Raw genomic sequence first — 16,399 nt, 5'->3', positions numbered from 1 at the left:
GACGGGGGCTTTTGGAGGGAGCTGCAGGGTGGCCTCTTGCCTACTGACCATAGGCCCTGGCTTTTTAGGGGGTGCTGTTCTTTGGAAGGTGTGTGATCCTGGGTACCTCTGGAATAGTATTAATAAAATATCAATTAAAAAAATGTAAACAATCAAATTTTTTCATTAACCCCCCTGACGGTCTTCCCGAGTCTGGCTCGGGGTGGAATTTTTATACCAAAAGTGTTAACCCCGAGCCAGACTCGGGACTGCATCGCTGGATCCAGGAGGAGGTTTACTTACCTTCTCCCTTGGATCCAGCGTTGTCTCCCCGCTGTACGAGCAAGCCGTGTCTCGCTCGATCTATCACATCGCCGATCTCCGTTCTCCGTGGTAATCATTAGGGTTAGGTTTAGGGTTAGAGTAATCATTAGAGTTAAAGTTAGCCCTTGTACACACGGTCAGACATTCCGACAACAAAATCCGTAGGATTTTGTCTGACGGATCTTGTCCGAAACTTGTGTTGCATACACACGGTCAGACAAAGTTGTCAGAAAATCCGATCGTTCAGAATGTGATGACGTTATTTTGTTACGACGGGACTACGTTCAGGCTAGTAGCCAATAGCTTTGGTCTAGGAATTTGATCTGAGCATGCGTGGCACTTTGTCCGATCGGAATTCTCTACACATGATCAGACAAGGTCCGATCGGATCATGTTGTCGGAAAGTTTTATAGCCAAGCTCTCAAACTTTGTCCGTCGGATATTCCGATGGAAACAGTCCGATGGAGCCCACACACTGTCGGATTATCCGACAACACGATCCGATCGGACATTTTCCATCGGAATGTCCGACCGTGTGTACAAGGGCTTAGAGTTAGGGTTAGCAGTAAATATTAGGGTTAGACTTAGGTTAGACTTAGGTTTAGGTCTAAGGTTGGGATTGGAGTTACGGTTAGGTTTAGAGTAAGGGTTAGCGGTAATCATTAGGGCTAGTTTTAGAGTTAGGGTTGCCATTGTTAATTGAGTTAATTGAGTTGCCTATTTTTTCTGTCCATTGGCTAATCCTCTTGAAGGTTCCTGCATGATGGGATTAGTCTTGTATTAACTTTGCCTCATTATGGAACCATTGTGTGATGCTTTGGGAAAAATATTTGGTTTTATTGTTTCATGTGGGTGACTGGCCTACTTTTGAAGTGTATAAAAAAAATGGTATTTCTGTACAATAAACAGTCGTTCCTTTTGGTTTTACCTCAACATCTTGTCTGTGTACGATGCTTGGGGCAACAGGGCTGGTATTAGCTCTCAGTCTGCTGGAAGGGGTTTGAAGGGCAGGAAGCACTTTTTTGGCAGAAGCACCCAAGCGAGGTGCCAAGCGACTTTTCTATTAGTCAAACCCCCTCCCCCCCCCCCCCCCCCCCCCTGCAAAACTCATAAATAATGCAACACTTGTATTTTTTGCTATAGGTCCATTAAAGTCTATTACATGCAAAACTAAATCTGCCACCCTTTCCAAAAAAATTATCCAGCTCAAAATGCTCAAATGTGAACCTTGATCCATAGGAAATCCATAGTGCGTTTATACACAACAGAAAACGCACCAAAAAATGCATAGGCATGAACCAAGGTTAAAGTCCTGGGTTTTTTATTTTTATTTTTTATTTCTCCCGGTTTCACTTGGGAATGAATATTTATAGCATTTGAGGATGTGGTGCTACACCCCGGTTATTAATGCAAAAAAAAAGGTTTGCTATAACATTTCAAAGCTAAAGGAAAGTCAAACAAATGTCCTGCTTTACCTACTGGGCATTGTGCACATATTCAGTGACGGTTTGGGGGCCTGTTATGTTATAAAGAATTTGTGCTGAAATATTTTGCTCACCATACCAAAAAAAAAACAACTTGGAAATCTTGTCTTGGAAGTCTTGGGAATTTAAGGCAAAGGGTGGTCAGAAAAAGGTCTACGTGCCCTTTGCCAACCCAGCTGTCTTTACTGCCTTCCCTTTCCTCTGTGCTGAAGTCCTTTGAACCGTAACATTTTCACACACCTTGCTCATTCCTTTGTGCCTTCCAGAGGTGTGTGAACAAAGAGATGGGGACATATCGGAAGGCCGTTGGGTTCCTGTTATTGCGCACTATATTTAGGTTCTCCGCTTTGTTTAGGTTATGTAGCTCCTGGGAATGAGGGCAATGAGGATAATGAATAGCTCCTGCAGATGTTACAGAAGCAGAGCCCTGGTAACCGGCAGACAATACTTCTGTCTGTAGCAGCTCTGCGCGTCTACATTTTATTACACAATATCTGCTGAGCATGATGTAGGACGTTCGCCTAGTATGCACCATTGTAGTCCTCTGGATGTCTGGGATTGCATTGTCAATGGTGCCCAACTGAACCCAATCAGGTTTTTCCCGGATCTCCTAGTTAGTGCCTGGCTAGCGAAAGGTCCATTCCTTTTTATTGAAGAAAATAAACTTTCAGTTATTGGTTGTGGAGACTCTTCACCATTCTGGAAACTCCTGCAGTAGAACATAAATTAGGAGGTGAAGGAAGAAGAACATACAAATGACAGAGACTGAAGGCACCCTGGGCCTCAAAGATGAAATGTGAGAGATGGCCACCAGGTCTCAGTGGTGGAAAGGCAGAGGTGTCTTTTAGGATTCAGTGGTGAAATGGCAGAGGTAGCCTCTAATCTACAATAGTGAACCTGCAGAGGTGGCTTCTGGGTCTCAGTGTTGAAATGGCAGAGGTGGCTTCCAGGTCTCAGTGGTGAAACGGCAGAGGTGGCTTCCAGGTCTCAATGGTAAAGTAGTAGAGGTGGCTTTCAGGTCTTAATGGTGAAATGGTAGCGGTGGCCTCCAGCTTACAATAGTGAATTTGCAGAGGTGGTTTCCAGAACTCAGCGGTGAAATGGCAGAGCTGGCCTCCAAGTCTCACTGGTGAAATGGCAGCAATGGTCTCCAGTCCTTGACAGGGGTGGCCTCCAGATCTCAATTGTGAAATGACAGAGGTGGCTTCTAGGTCTCAATGGTAAAACGGCAGAGGTGGCCTCCAGATTTCACTGGTGAAATAACAGCAATGGTCTCCAGTCCTCAATGGAAATGACAGATGTCAGGTCCCAAGGATGAAATGGCAGCGTTGGTCCCCAAGGCCTCAATAGCAAATGAATGAATGAATGAATGAAATACTTATATAGCGCACAATGCGAACTGAATCGCCTCTAGGCGCTGTGGCGAGCTTTGATCATCTGCTAAAAGAGGAAGGTCTTGAGTTTTTTCCTAAAAGCCAGGTGATTTTCTTCCAGGCGGATGTTTATTGGTAGAGCATTCCATAGCCGAGGCCCTTGGACAGCGAATCTCCGATCCCCCTTGGATTTATACCGGGCTTTGGGCACGAGGAGGAGGTTTTTGTTGGCTGATCGAAGACTGCGGTTTGGTGTGTAATGATTTATTTTCTCCATTAGGTATTGCGGAGCTTCTCTATGCACGCATTTGTGGGTGAGGCAAAGGGTCTTGAACGTGATCCGATTTTTTACGGTTAGCCAATGTAAGCTCCTCAGTGAAGGAGAAATGGATTCCCAGGGTTTTTTTCCTGTTATCAGCCTTGCCGCCGTGTTTTGGATCAGTTGTAATCGCGCAAGTTGATATTGGGGTAATCCTATGTAAAGCGAGTTTGCGTAGTCCAGTCGTGAATTAATGATTGTTCCAACTACCACTGCTTTGTCATTCTTTGGGATAAAAGGGATGAGTCTGCGAAGCATGCGCAGCAGATGGTGAGATCGACTGACTACTGCTCCTATTTGCGCATCCATTGACATTTGTGCGTCTAAAATAACCCCGAGACTCTTCGCTTTGGTCTTTGGGGAGATAGTCTGCCCAAAGACGGTTGGTGGAGACCAGGAGGTTTTGGTTGCGGGCTTATGATTTGGGTGTAAGAGGGTGAAATGGGCAGAGGTAGGCTCCAGGCTTCCAACCGTGAAATGACAGATCCTCACAGGGTCATTTCTATATGCCTGCCACATACACAAACCAGAAGAGGTAAAAGCCAGATCTTTAATTGTAAAGCAATACGATAACACAGCATGAGTTCCACCACAGATCCTTAAAATGACACTAAAGTAAATTATATATTTATTTTTTTAAATAACAAACATATCATACTTACCTCCACTGTGCAGCTAGTTTTGCACACAGTGGCCCCCGAACCTCGTCTTCTGGGGTCCCTGGACAGGCTCTCTGGGCTCCTCCTCGCTTCAGATAACCCCCTGGGTGAAGCGCTCTCTCCCGGGGAGGTTACATTGCGGGCACGCTCCCGAGTCCAGCATTCGGTGTCCATAGACGCCGAATGCATGACTCGGCCCTGCCCCCCGGCAGCCGCGTCATTGGATTTGATTGACAGAAGTGGAAGCCAATGGCTGCGCTGCTATCAATCTGTCCAATCAACACCCGAGAACCCCAGGCACAGAGTCGGCACATCACCGTGGGACAAGTTCGAGGGGTCAGGTAAGAAAAACTTAATGCATAGGATGCATTAAGGTGGAAAAACACGAACCTTTACAACCCCTTTAACCAGTTCCCTGACCGGCGCACGCCGATGTATGGGCAGGCTTATTGGCGTACAAATCCATTTTTATATGCCGCCCTGCCATCGCGTGTGTGCCGCCGGTCGGGACCCCCATGAGTCCGGTCGCGGGTCCCGCGGACTCGATCGCCGCGGGCATACCCGCGATCGTCTCACGGGGCGGCTGAACGGGGAGATGCCGTTGTAAACAGCTTCTCCCCGTTCTGCCTAGCAACAAGTGATGCTGATCTCTGCTCCATGTGATTGGAGCAGAGATCATATTTCACTAAAACAAAGCCCAGCCCCCACACAGTTAGTAACACGCCCCTAGGAATACTTAACCCCTACACTGCCACCCACTGGTTAACCCCTTCACTGCCAGTGTCATTTACACAGGAATCAGTGCATTTGTATAGCAGTGATTGCTGTATAAATGACAATGATCCCAAAAATGTGTTAAAAATGTCCGATGTGTCCGCCATAATGCCGCAGTCACAATAAAAATTGCTGATCGCCGCCATTACTAGTAAAAAAAAATTATTAATAAAAATGCCAGAAAACGATCCCCTATTTTGTAAACGCTATAACTTTTGGGCAAACCAATCAGTAATCGCTTATTGCGATTTTTTTTTTAACCAAAAATATGTAGAAGAATACGTATCGGCCTAAACTGAGGGGAAAATATGTTTTTTTATATATTTTTGGGGGATATTTATTATAACAAAAAGTAAAAAATAATGTGTTTTTTTTCAAAATTGTCGCTCTATTTTTTGTTTATAGTGCAAAAAATAAAAACCGCAGGGGTGATCAAATACCACCAAAAGAAAGCTCTATTTGTGGGAAAAAAAAGGACGTCAATTTTCTTTGAAAGCCACGTTGCACGACCGCGCAATTGTCAGTTAAAGCGACGCAGTGCCGAATCGCAAAAAGTGGTCTGGTCTTAAGCCAGCAAAAGGGACCGGGGCTGAAAGTGGTTAATGTAGAAGTCCAGCCTAACACTAAAATCCCTGCATGTACAGACATCCACAATCTAACACTCACCTATCTAGCCCTGTAAAGAAAATATCAGTATACATACCTTTTTTAAAGCCACTCCAGTCCGATCTCCAGCGGCAAAAGCTCTGTAGAGGACACAGCCGACAATGGCTGTGAAATGAATGGGGAGTGACGTCACTTATAGACTTACTATGGGGCTTCCGTTGTCGGCTGCCTCCTCTGCATCCACCTCCACAGCGAAGCCGCAGCTGACAGCTCAGCATGGGATCGGGTCGGATCGGTTTAAAAAAAGGTATGTATACTGATTTCTTCTTTGCAGGGATAGATAGGTTAGTGTTAGAGCCAGTGGTGGCTGGAACTCACCACAGGAATGGTGAGAACCCCTCATAATGGGCACCAGGGGTGGACTGACAACTCATGGGGCCCCCGGGCAATAGGAGATTATGGGGCCCCCAGGCAATCAGAGATCATGGGGCCACACAGTATACACAAACACACACACACACACAGTATACAATCACACAGTATACACAGACATGTTTTTATTGGCTGAGAAGGTACTGGAGAGGTGGGGCAGCTATAATCTCAGGATTTTTAGACCAAAAGGATGTCGGTAAGGGACATTTCAGAGACAGATGTAAAAAAAAAACACACATTTTTACATACTGTCCCTGGTTTTACTGAGGCTGGCAACCCTAATGGGGTCCCCTAGTGGCATGGGGCCCTCGGGCAGTGCCAGAGTGGCCCAATGGTCAGTCCGCCCCTGATGGGCACAGCAGGCGTACAGACCTGGGAACTCAGCACAGGGATGGTGGGAACTCCTCATAATGGGCACAGTAGGTGTACAGACCCGGGAACTCTGCACATGGATGGTGAGAACCCCTCATAATGGGCACAGAGGGTGTACAGACTCAGGAACTCAGCACAGGGATGGTGGGAACCCCTAATAATGGGCACAGCGGGTGTACAGACCCGGGAACTCAGCCCAGGGATGGTGGGAACCCCTCATAATGGGCACAGAGGGTGTACAGACCCAGGAACTCAGCACAGGGATGGTGGGAACCCCTAATAATGGGCACAGCGGGTGTACAGACCTGGAAACTCAGCACAGAGATGGTGAGAACCCCTCATAATGGGCACAGTGGGTGTACAGACCCAGGAACTCAGCCCAGGGATGGTGGGAACCCCTAATAATCGACACAGCGGGTGCACAGACCTGGGAATTCAGCCCAGGGATGGTGGGAACCCCTAATAATGGACACAGCGGGTGTACAGACCTGGGAACTCAGCACAGGGATGGTGAGAACCCCTCATAATGGGCACAATAGGTGTACAGACCTGGGAACTCAGCACAGGGATGGTGGGAACCCCTAATAATGGACACAGCGGGTGTACAGACCTGGGAACTCAGCACAGGGATAGTGAGAACCCCTCATAATGGACACAGCAGGTGTACAGACCTGGGAACTCAGCACAGGGATGGAGGGAACCTCTCATAATGGGCACAGTAGGTGTACAGACCTGGGAACTCAGCACAGGGATGGTGGGAACCCCTCATAATGGACACAGCAGGTGTACAGACCCGGGAACTCAGCACAGGGATGGTGGGAACCCCTCATAATGGGCACAGTAGGTGTACAGACCTGGGAACTCAGCACAGGGATGGTGGTAACCCCTAATAATGGGCACAGTGGGTGTACAGACCCAGGAAACTGTACAGGTAGCCTGAGAACCCCTCATAATGGGCACATAAGGTGTACAGACCTGGGAACTCAGCACAAGGATGGAGGAAACCCCTCATAATGGGCACAGCACCGACCCGGGAACTCAGCACAGGGATGGTGGGAAGCGGGGAATATTGTGTCACTTCCGGTTTTCCCGGCATGTAAACAAATCATTTTTGACTTTCAAAAAGCATCTGATCAAACAGATCTCAGTGTGATTAGATGCTTTTAAGGGCAGAGGAGAGATCTGGTATTTAATAGACTCCAGATGTCTCGTAATGAGTACCTGTCACCGCTTATTGCTATCACAAGGGATGTTTATATTGTGGCAGCTAGGGATGAGCCGAACACCCCCCGGTTCGGTTCGCACCAGAACTTGCGAACGACCCCCGCGTTCGGTACGAACGTTAGAACCCCATTGAAGTCTATGGGATTCGAACGTTCGAATTGGAAAGTGCTAATTTTAACGGCTAATATGCAAGATAGTGTCCTAAAAAGGCTTTGGGGACCTGCCTCCTGCCTCAGGGGACATGGGTCACTGCAAAAAAAAGTTTTAAAAACTACAGTTTTGGCGGGAGCACTAATTTTAATGACGATTAAAGTGAAAAAAAAAAGTGAAATATTCCTTTAAATATGGTGCCTGGGGGGTGTCTGTAGTATGCCTGTGAAGTGCCACGTGTTTCCCGTGTTTAGAACAGTCCCTGCACAAAATGACATTAAACGGAAATAACACCATTTAAAACTGCTTGCGGTTTTAATGTTATATCTGGTTCCTGCAATATGGTTGAAAATCATTGAGAAAAATGGCATGGGTAGCCCTCCCTGCCCATTACCAGCCTATTTGGGTCTTGTACGCATATTAAGGGGAACCCCGTACCCATATTAAAAAAAGGAAATGCGTGTGGCCCCCAGGCCCTATATACTCAGAACAGCAGTATACAGGCGGTGCAAACAAGACTGGGACTGTGTAGGTTTGTTGTGTTAAGTTGAATCTGTTTGTCATTTTCAACCGGTACATTTTTAAAGTGTAGCTCCAGTCAAAAAAACTATCTTTAAGCTTTTTGGAAAACATAGGGAAGGGTTATCACCCCTGTATAATTTGTTTTGTCGTCCATCTTTTTTCATCTCACTTGCTGCTGTCTCCTTGCGTTTGCAAGTAGGAGATGTTTGTAAGTTGGATGTTTGAAAGTAGGGGCCTGCCCTATATTATAGCGGTATGTACTGGGTACAGAGCACGCAGACAGCACGCACTCCTAACACTACTGACTGCAAGCTCTATTATTAACCACTTGTTAGCCCAATGTTTGCATAAAGTGAAAGATGAAGTTATGCTGAGTAAATAGATATCAAACATGTCACTCTTCAAAATTGCACATGCCCGTGGAATGGCGCCAAACGTCGCTACTTAAAAAATCCCCATAGGCGACGCTTTAATTTTTTTTTTACTGGTTACATGTTTTGAGTTGCAGAGGAGGTCTAGGACTAGAATTATTGCTCTCGTTCTAACATTCTCGGCGATACCTCACATGTGTGGCACATGCGAGCACATGGGGACATGGGCGCTTTAATTTTTATTTTATTTTTTTATTGTTCATTTTACTTTATTTATGTTAGTTTGACATTTTTTTCCCCAAAAATATATTTTTGATCACTTTTATTCCTATTACAAGAAATGTAAACATCCCTTGTAATAGGAATATGGGGTGACAGGTCCTCTTTACAGTGAAATCTGGGGGGTCAATATGACCCCACATCTCACCTCTAGGCTGGGAAGCCTGAAATAAAAAATAAAAAAAAGATTCTGGCTTTGATCGTACTGGCGAGTTGGTAGAAGCACCGGAGGGCGGTGAGGGGTGGGGGGCGTCTATGGCTGGGTATTTCAGGGTATCACCGAGTATGGCTGGGTATCTCTGAGTATGGCTGGGTATGGCAATTTATGGCAGGGTATTACAGAGTATTGGCGGGGTATTGGCGGGGTACTACAGAGTAATAGCAGGGTACTGCAGAGTATTGGGGGGTACTACAGAGTAATGGCAGGGTACTGCAGAGTATTGGGGGTACTGCAGAGTAATGGCGGGTATTGCAGAGTAATGGCGGGTACTGCAGAGTATTGGGGGGTACTGCAGAGTAATGGGGGTTACTGCAGAGTAATGGGGGGTACTGCAGAGTAATGGCAGGGTACTGCACTGCAGAGTAATGGCAGGGTACTGCACTGCAGAGTAATGCAGAGTATTTGCAGGGAATTGAGGGGTTAATTTTCGGTGAGCAGCGATGTGGGCACTGCAGATGCAGCCCACATCGCTGCTGACACCGATCTCTTCCCCCTCCGCTGTTCCGATCGGTACAGAGAGGGGAGGGAGGAACAGGCGTCATAACATGACGCCGGTTTGTTTCCAAGTGATCACTCCGTCATTTGACGGAGCAATCACGTGGTAAACGGCCGCTATGAGCGGCCGTTTACCGTGATCCGTGATGCGACCCGGCGGTCACGGATGCTCTCGAGTGCGCACACCTCGGGGCACGCGAGAGCAGAATTCTGGGAGGCCGTTAATTAACGGCCTCTCAGAGTTAAACAACCCCCCTGAAGCCGTTAATCGGCAATGGGCAGTTGTTAAGTGGTTAAAGCTAGATCACTAGCTATATAGGTGAGGTGAATATAGTGGTGTATACTGCAGTCAGGGCACAGACAACAACCACTACACAGCAGCAAGATAGGAAATCAGCCAAAAACGATTGGTGTGTACTGTGTTGAAGGTACACAGAACACCCACTGCTTCAGATGCTAAGTAACACACTACACGAGGCCGCCTCAAAGGTGGCCTTATATAGTGCACTACACAGCCTGAGCTATGATTGGCCACAGGCAGGATGCCTGTGGCCAATCATGGCTCTCCTCGCTGCCGGCGCTGCGATTGGCCAAGCATGCGGGGTCACAGTGCATGCTTGGCCAATCATGGGGCAGCAATGCACTGCGCCACCGCAGTGCATTGTGGTCCGCGCGCGCGTCACTCGAATTTTGACACGAACGGCCCAAACGTTCGGAATTCGCCGAACGGCCGAACAGCCAATGTTCGAGTCGAACATACGTTCGACTCGAACATGAAGCTCATCCCTAGTGGCAGCAATAAAAGGGATCAACATTTTTTTAAAAGAGAGAGTGTAAAATAAAAAAATTCAAGTAAAATAAATAATAATAAAAAAAAGTAACTGCTTCATGTGCACGCTTTAGCCAAAAGACGGCTGCAACGTGGGCTTCCACTTCTGGGAGGGCATCTATCGATCAGTGAAAAAAAAAAACACAGATTTTTACATGTCAGAATAGTTCTGGTTTTCAAGCAGAAACTAACCAGAAAAAAAAACCTCTGTTTCAATAAATAGCTGAATGACGTTTGTTGAAACGTGGCTGCTTTTCCTGTGCCAACTCATGCCCATCATTTTATTCTATAGGGCCTCTGCTTATAAAAATATATACTGTTTGGGGGTTCTAAATAAATTTCTACCAAAAAATAATGATTGTTCCATGTCAGAATAGTCCTGGTCTTCAAGAAGAAACTCACCAAAAAAATAAATAAATAAGAAATCCTACATTTAAAAAAAAACAACCGAATAACGTTTGTTGAAACGTGGCAGCTCTTCCTGTGCCAACTCATGCCCATCATTTTATTCTCTAGGGCCTCTGCTTAAAAAAAATATATTGCATATTTATATGTGATTATATATATTTATATCATTTCACGTGTGGGAGTATTTGTAATTGAGGTAGATAGTGTGATTTGTATTGTTCACATGTGTATAGCGCTGCGTGGCATCAGTTATTTTTTCATTTAAAAAGAAACAATTGGGATGCACTTATTTGATAAAAAAAAATATATACTGTTTGGGGGTTCTAAGTCATTTTTGTACCAAAAAAATACTGATTGTTCCATGTCAGAATAATCATGGTCTTCAAGAAGAAACTCACCAAAAATAAAAATAAATCCTACATTTAAAAAACAACAACCGAATAAGGTTTGTTGAAACGTGGCAGCTCTTCCTGTGCCAACTCATGCCCATCATTTTATTCTCTAGGGCCTCTGCTTAAAAAAAATATATTGCATATTTATATGTGATTATATATATATATCATTTCACGTGTGGGAGTATTTGTAATTGAGGTAGATAGTGTGATTTTTATTGTTCACATGTGTATAGCGTTACGTGGCATCAGTTATTTTTTCATTTAACCACTTAATAACCGGCCTATAGCCGAATGACGGCTACAGGGCGGTTTCTTAACTCTGGGAGGCCGTCATATGACGTCCTCCCAGAATTCCGCTCTCGCGCGCCCCCTGGGGCGCGCACTCGAGAGCATCCGTGACCGCCGGGTCCACAGGACCCAGCTCATCACGGATCACGGTAAACGGCCGTTTACCACGTGATCGCTCCGTCAAATGACGGAGTGATCACTTGTAAACAAACCGGCGTCATGTTATGACGCCGGTTCCTCCCTCCCCCTCTCTGTACCGATCGGAACAGCGGAGGGGGAAGAGATCGGTGTCAGCAGCGATGTGGGCTGCATCTGCAGTGCCCACATCGCTGCTCACCGAAAATTAACCCCTCAATTCCCTGCAAATACTCTGCAATACCCTGCCATTACTCTGCATTACTCTGCAATACCCTGCAATACTCTGCATTACTGTGCAATACTCTGCAATACTCTGCATTACTCTGCAATACCCTGCAATACTCTGCAATACTCTGCAATACCCTGCATTACTCTGCAATACCCTGCAATACCCTGCATTACTCTGCAATACCCTGCAATACTCTGCAATACCCTGCAATACCCTGCATTACTCTGCAATACTCTGCAATACTCTGCATTACTCTGCATTACCCTGCAATACCCTGCATTACTCTGCAATACTCTGCAATACTCTGCATTACTCTGCATTACTCTGCAATACTCTGCAATACTCTGCAATACCCTGCAACGCTCTGCAACACCCGCCAATACCCTGCAACACTCTGCAATGCTCTGCAACACCCACCAATACCCTGCAATGCTCTGCAACACCCGCCAATACCGTGCAACACTCTGCAATGCTCTGCAACGCAATACTCTGCAACGCCATACTCTGAGATACCCAGCCATAGTCGGTGATACCCTGCAATACCCAGCCATAGACACCGCCCCCTTCCCGCCGCCCTCCGGTGCTTCTACCGACTCGCCAATACGATCAAATCCAGAATCTTTTTTTTTTTCAGGCTTCCCAGCTTATAGGTGAGATGCGGGGTCTTATTGACCCCATATCTCACTGTAAAGAGGACCTGTCATGCCATATTCCTATTACAAGGGATGTTTACATTCCTTGTAATAGGAATAAAAGTGATCAAAAAATTTATTTTTGGGGAAAAAAATGTCAAACTAAAATAAATAAAGTAAAATGAACAATAAAATATATATATATTTTTTTAAAGCGCCCCTGTCCCCATGTGCTCGCATGCAGAAGCGAACGCATACGAAAGTCCCGCCCACATATGAAAACGGTGTTCAAACCACACATGTGAGGTATCGCTGCGAACGTTGGAGCGAGAGCAATAATTCTAGCCCTAGACCTCCTCTGTAACTCAAAACATATAACCAGTAAAAAAAAAAAATTTAATCGTCGCCTATGGGGATTTTTAAGTAGCGACGTTTGGCGCCATTCCACGAGCCTGTGCAATTTTGAAGAGTGACATGTTGGGTATCGATTTACTCGGTGTAACTTCATCTTTCACATTATGCAAAAATTGGGCTAACTTTACTGTGTTTTTTTTTTTTTAAGCACAAAACTGTTTTTGTTCCAAAAAAAAGCATTCGAAAAATTGCTGCGCAAATACCGTGCGAGATAAAAAGTTGCAACGACCACCATTGTATTCTCCAGGGTGTTTGCTAAAAAAACATATATAATGTTTTGGGATTCTATGTAATTTTCTAGCAAATAAATGATGATTTTTACATGTAGGAGAGAAATGTCAGAATTGTCCTGGGTGCTCCAGAACGCCTGATGGCGCTCCCTGCATGTTGGTCCTCTGTATGTGGCCACGCTGTGTAAAGGTCTCACACATGTGGTATCGCCGTACTTGCGAGTAATAGCAGAATGTGTTTTGGGGTGTAATTTGTGGTATGCATATGCTGTGTGAGAAATAAACTGATAATATGACAATTTTGTGAAAAAAAAAAAAAAGTAAAAAAAATCTTGATTTTGCAAAGAATTGTGGGAAAAAATTACAACTTCAAAAAACTCATCATGCCTCTTACTAAATACCTTGGAATGTCTTCTTTCCAAAAAGGGGTCATTTGGGGGGTATTTGTACTTTTCTGGCATGTTAGGGTCTCAAGAATTGAAATAGGCCGTCAGTACTTCAGGTGTGATCAATTTTCAGATATTGGCACCATAGCTTGTGGACTCTATAACTTTCACAAAGACCAAATAATATCCACCAATTTGTACTTATTTTTACCAAAGATATGTAGTGGTATAAATTTTGGCCAAAATTTATGAAGAAAAAATTACTAATCTGCTAAATTTTATAACAGAAACGAAGAAAAATTCATTTTTTTACAGAATTTTCTGTATTTTTTCTTTTATAGCACAAAAAATAAAAAACCCAGCGGTGATTAAATACCACCAAAAGAAAGCTCCATTTGTGTGAAAAAAAGGACAAAAATTTCATATAGGTCCAGTGTTGCATGACTGAGTAATTGTCATTCAAAATGTGAGAGCACCGAAAGCTGAAAATTGGTCTGGTTATTAAGGGTGTTTAAGTGCCCAGTGGTCAAGTGGTTAAAAAGAAACAATTGGGATGCACTTATTTGATAAAAAAAACTATATACTGTTTGGGGGTTCTAAGTAATTTTTGTACCAAAAAAATACTGATTGTTCCATATCAGAATAATCATGGTCTTGAAGAAGAAACTCACCAAAAAAAAAAAAAAATCCTACATTTAAAAAAAAACAACCGAATAACGTTTGTTGAAACGTGGCAGCTCTTCCTGTGCCAACTCATGCCCATCATTTTATTCTCTAGGGCCTCTGCTTAAAAAAACTATATACTGTTTGGGGGTTCTAAGTAATTTTTGTACCAAAAAAATACTGATTGTTCCATATCAGAATAATCATGGTCTTGAAGAAGAAACTCACCAAAAAAAAAAAAAATCCTACATTTAAAAAAAAACAACCGAATAACGTTTGTTGAAACGTGGCAGCTCTTCCTGTGCCAACTCATGCCCATCATTTTATTCTCTAGGGCCTCTGCTTAAAAAAAATATATACTGTTTGGGGGTTCTAAGTAATTTTTGTACCAAAAAAAATACTGATTGTTCCATGTCAGAATAGTCCTGGTCTTCAAGAAGAAACTCACCAAAAAAAATAAAAATAAATCCTACATTTAAAAAAAAACAACCGAATAAGGTTTGTTGAAACGTGGCAGCTTTTCCTGTGCCACCTCATGCCAAGAAGGTCCCGGGTATGGAGAAATCTGGCTCCGGTTTTACACGCAGCCGTCTCATTTTGCTTTGCTAAACGTTTTAGTTTTTTTTTTTTTTTTTTTCACCCCCCGGCCCCCTCCCTTGTCTAGAAAGCCCTAATGAGTCGCAGCCCAACGCAGAAGAAGGGCTAATCCTCCTTTTGAAGAAGACGGGAGATGGTCAGAAGAAAGTCTGATTCAGCACAGGGGAGGGTTTTCGTGACTCAAACTTCCCATATCCTCGAATCCTTCAAGAGAAACCCAAAAGAAGACCAAACTTCCTTCACACACACACAAAAAAACGTCAGTCCTGGAGGAAACGCGAGAGGAAGATGATTGTTCGGAGAACTTCTGCCGTCCGGACTCGTCAAGGCTGAGCTATTCTTCATGCATCTGGAGGGAAGGCGGGCGGCCCATCGAAGAGCCATGGCTGGATTTTTCTGAGTAGGTACCACCACCTTGACCCTTTTTTTGTTTTGTTCCCCCCCCCCCCGGTAAAATAATCTTTATTTATTTTTTATTTATTTTTTACGATTGGAAATCATTTGTTGGCCTTTCAGCTTCTCCGGGACGGGGTCCTTCTCTTTCTCTGGCTATAAATTCAACTTTTTCTTTGGTGCGTTTAAAAATAGCTCATTCCCGAAGCCCCGAGCCCCGTATTGGCCTCACGTTAGCAGGATCTCTGCGCCAAATGGAGCCGCTTTGATTCTGCCTTTTTTTTTTTTTTTTGATGAGAAACACATTGCGTTGCTCAACCCGGAGATCCTACAGGCGACTAAGCCGGCGTGACGTTTATTAAAAGAGAAGGCGGCGAAGATACCGGAGGAAACGGAGATTTACTAAACCTGCAAAGCACAGAATCTGGAGCAGCTGTGCGCAGTAGCCAATCGGCTTTTAACTTCAGCATCTTCAATTAAGCTTCGACAAAGAAAGCTGGAAGCTGATTGGCCGCCGTGCACAGCTGCACCAGATTTTCCACTCTCCAGTTTTAGTACATCAGCCCCTCTGTAATAATAAATGGAGGGCATGGCATGGCACAGGACAGCACGCTGGGGCTTGTAGTCCGCCCCACAGTCTGAGTCTGCGGTATATCAAAACGCTTTTGTATTCCTTTAAAAAATTGTGAAGCGTTGTCTCCGTTATTGGTTGGATTACATACTCTTTTTTAAAAAAAATTTAAATAGTAGAAATTATTTATGTTTCCTTTTTGCTCCCCCTCCTTTACCTAACGTGGTATTCATGAAAAATAGAATATATTGCATGTAGATGTTGTGGTTGCATTCGTTGTCTTTTTTTTTTTTTAGATCTTTATTTTCACTTAGTGATCCTGCCAGTAAGTCTGTTTTTTTTTTTTGCAACTTCCTCTAACAGGCCAAGCTGTCCAGCAAAAATGGCAGTTGGCATGGTTAAGACCAACCATTTACCACTGACAGGGGTGTTTACAATCAGTGCCGGTGTTCTGGCAAAAAACTGTCCCCCCAATCAGATAGTGCTCAGCGCTTGCTCAGTACGGAGGTCAAGGAGACTCCGAAAGTCTCAGAAGATGAACGGCGCCTGCGCACTTGTAAAATTAGCAGTGACATCATCACGGTGCTGTACACAGCCTGTGCAGAGAGCAGAGCTGTGGGAGGGGCCCATCAAGCTCCACCCA

General features: G+C 44.6%; 1 protein-coding gene across 3 annotated transcripts in view; it reads left to right on the top strand.

Annotated features, from left to right (window-relative positions):
* GJC2 (gap junction protein gamma 2) overlaps positions 1-16,399 on the top strand; it is a 149,373-nt gene that overhangs the window by 39,916 nt on the left and 93,058 nt on the right. Inside the window, exon 1 of one of the 3 annotated variants that reach the window (XM_077490636.1) lies at positions 14,904-15,192. The exons of the other annotated variants lie outside the window; for them this stretch is intronic. The gene's annotated coding sequence lies outside the window, so the exon portion shown is untranslated. Of the gene's footprint in view, positions 1-14,903; positions 15,193-16,399 lie in introns of those variants that run through there. 3 annotated transcript variants of the gene reach the window in all.

The sequence above is a fragment of the Lithobates pipiens genome, unplaced genomic scaffold (genome assembly GCF_037356315.1).
Source record: "Lithobates pipiens isolate NorthernLeopardFrog02 unplaced genomic scaffold, aLitPip1_a1.2 Scaffold_19, whole genome shotgun sequence".
NCBI classification, from domain to species: Eukaryota; Metazoa; Chordata; class Amphibia; order Anura; family Ranidae; genus Lithobates; species Lithobates pipiens.
The sequence above is the reverse complement of the archived record's forward strand: the minus strand, read 5'-3'. Positions and strand labels throughout refer to the sequence as shown.